Source organism: Chenopodium album, chromosome 1 (genome assembly GCF_948465745.1).
Source record: "Chenopodium album chromosome 1, dcCheAlbu1.1, whole genome shotgun sequence".
Lineage (NCBI taxonomy): Eukaryota > Viridiplantae > Streptophyta > Magnoliopsida > Caryophyllales > Amaranthaceae > Chenopodium > Chenopodium album.
The window spans coordinates 64,307,837-64,311,281 of NC_137834.1; the positions used below are offsets into that span (position 1 = coordinate 64,307,837).

Sequence of the window (3,445 nt, forward strand, 5' to 3'; positions counted from 1 at the left end):
TATATATTCATAATGGTGAAGATGGATGATCAAGCAGATGATCAGGCGGATGAGGTCGAGGATGAAGACATGTGTAGACATCTACTTTTGGCCTCCTGTCCCGACAGGAAGTGCAATGACGATAAATAAAACCATCTTCGTGTTAGATTGAAGTGAAGAATGCTTATGGATAACTGGTTAAGCCACAAAACACAAAAACTAGCCCAAACTAAATAAACAAATCTGAAACAAGGTCCAATTAACTAAATCATATCAATATTAGGCTTAAGCCCGTGCTTAAAACCCAATAATGACGGATTTAGGAGCACCTAGGTTAAATTTTAATGCTGCCGCAAGAAAATCCGCGCGCATCTCAATCAGTCGCGCTAGGCAGGCGCGCGCTACTAATTCAGTTGCGCGCGACACCCAGCGCAACATCCAGAGATGCGCTCGCGGAAGATTAAGAATTTTATAAAAATATAAAATCGAATCTTACCATAATGTTGCGTGCAAGAAAATCAGTTGCCACTAGTGGAAAAATCCTCATCTGTAACGGGCAAAAAGGGGTCATCCGTAACGGGCAGCGTCCGTTACGTATGCGGCCGTTACGGATGGCCATTGTTATTCGTAACGGGCACTGTCCGTTACGAATAATGAGTTATTCGTAACTGACATTTCAAATGTCCGTTAGGAATAACTCATTATTCGTAACTGACATTTCAGATGTCCGTTACGAATAACCCATTATTCGTAACTGACATTTCAGATGTCCGTTACGAATAACCCATTATTCGTAACTGACATTTCAGATGTCCGTTACGAATAACCCATTATTCGTAACAGACATTTTAAATGTTAGTTACGAATAAGGGGTTATTCGTAACGGACATCTGAAATGTCAGCTACGAATAAATTTTTTTTGTATTAAAATAAGTCCTTATTCGTAACGGGCACCTAAAACGCCCGTTACGAATAAGTGATTATTTGTAACTGACATTTTAAATGTCCGTTACGAATAGAGTTTTATTGTATATAATTTAACACTTATTTGTAACGGGCAACAAAAGTGCCCATTACGAATAACTGGTTATTTGTAACTGACAATTTCGCTGCCCGTTACAAATAATTATTAAATTAAATTTTCATTTTATTTAATTTCGACAGCATGTATTTATATATAATTAATATATATTAATTAAAACCTGTTATAATATACCTGTTCCTGTAAATAAGCAATTATACCGAACAATCTTTCGTAAAAATTAATACGACGTAATATAAAAACTGAAGTAATAACACATTACAAATAAAAACTTGTATAAATTTATCCAACATATACAAGTAGTAACACTAAAAATATTTCGTTTTCTACCTAAGCTAATAGTTATGCATTCAATAAATATTTACTTCTAAAGTATTGCGCCCATTGTTCTCGAACCACATTCAACTCGTCAACATCATACGGGGCGGTCCTTGGACAAAAATCCTATTGAAAAAAAAAACATATGAAAGAGGTTACAAAATAAAAACAATCCATAATAAAAACAATCATTAGAATAAATGTGATGAACCAAATTATAGAAATAAAACTCATAATATAGAAACAAAACACATAACATCCTTAATTGACTTATATTTTGATTTCTATGAGTTGAAATCAATAAAAAGTTAATATTTACTCACTTTTGGGAGCGTATAGAGCCAAAAAGGCTTCAAAATTGTGCTAAAAGACTTCTATCTTTCCCATCTTTCAAGTATTGGTTCAAATTAACACAATGTAACACATTTAACATCCTTAATTATCTTTTTTTTTGGTTTCTATGAATTGAAATCAATGAAAATTGACCATTATCTCACTCTTGGGAGCGTATAGAGCCAAAAACGCTTCAAAATTGCCTAAGGGACTTCTACCTTTCCCATCTTTCAAGTATTTGTTCAAATTAACACAATAAAACACATAACATCCTTAATTACCTTATATTTTGCTTTTTATGAATTGAAATCAATGAAAATTGACCACTATCTCACTCTTGGGAGCGTATAGAGCCAAAAACGCTTCAAAATTGTCTAAGGGACTTCTACCTTTCACATCTTTCAAGTATTTGTTCAAATTAACACAATATAATACTAAACATACTTAATTACCTTATATTTTTGTTTCTATGAATTTAAATCAATGAAAATTGACCATTTACTCACTTTTAGGCGCGTATAGAGTCAAAAAGGCTTCAAAATGGCCTAAGGGACTTCTACCTTTCCTATCTTTCATGTATTGGTTCAAATTAACACAATATAACACTAAACATCCTTAATTACCTAATATTTTGGTTTCTATGAATTGAAATCAATGAAAATTGACCATTATCTCACTCTTGGAGCGTATAGAGCCAAAAACGCTTCAAAATTGTCTAAGGGACTTCTACCTTTACCATCTTTCAAGTATTTGTTCAAATTAACACAATATAACACTAAACATCCTTAATTACCTTATATTTTGGTTTTTATGAATTGAAATCAATAACAACTGACCATTATTTTACTCTTGGGAGCGTATAGAGCTAAAAAGGTTTCAAAATTTGCAAAAAAAAACTACTAACCTCTTCTAAGACACCTTTGCACTCCAAGTGAGAAGTAACAATCTCATACATGTATCTCATAATGTAGTAGCCACATTCAACGCCTCCTTGTTGTTGAGCACACTAGTATATATAACAAATAGTTATAAATTTTTTTATCAAAGTGAACAATGTATAACAATATGGGGTGAGTAGTGTATTTACCTCCATTTGTATGAATTTCAATTTTTGCCTTTGTGATTTCAATTCACTCCCTGTGAGATTCGCCAGATATACTTTATAAGCCCTACAAAAATAATATATATTCTAACACTTAGAACAAAATAATCTACAACACCACATACAAAAATGATATAGAAACTAGGGCATAATTTCAAGGTTGTGGCTCACGTCATCATAATCTCGGCAATTTTCAATTTTCAATTTTCGTGGATTTTCTTTAGGTAGCTTCATAGAGTCAAACTCATAAGCTAAACCTAATTGTAGATCGACCACCACAAGAACCCAATGACCACTACATCATTAAGAGAAAAACACAAGTTAGAGTATTGGAAAATTGGTGAACAACATATCATTTATATGATTAAGTTTAGTGGCAATAAAAAAACATATTTCGAACCTTGCGACATATGGAGCCACGATGAATTTGCAACATTTACCCGTATTTCTTACTTCATGCAAAAATGTATTCTTCACATATGTATAAGTTTCAAGGTAATCATTCTTAATTGAAGATTCAGAAATGAGTTGAGGACAAAAGAATGTGATCTCAGTCCTGTTGAAAAGGTCGATGAAGTTGTCTACTAAATACCTACATGATAAAGACATAGAAAACAAAAAATTCAGCATTATAGCATTAAAAATATTACTATAGTGAATATAAGAACCAA

At 32.5% G+C, this 3,445-nt stretch overlaps 1 long non-coding RNA gene across 1 annotated transcript; it reads right to left on the bottom strand.

The window, feature by feature from the left end:
- Positions 1 to 1,338: 1,338 nt before the first annotated feature.
- Positions 1,339 to 2,913, bottom strand: LOC145595479 (uncharacterized). The gene is made up of 3 exons (XR_014102967.1): positions 2,760 to 2,913; positions 2,577 to 2,678; positions 1,339 to 1,465 (listed from the first exon to the last, which is right to left on the bottom strand). It is a non-coding gene; the product is annotated as an uncharacterized LOC145595479 (long non-coding RNA).
- Between the last annotated feature and the right edge of the window lie 532 nt (positions 2,914 to 3,445).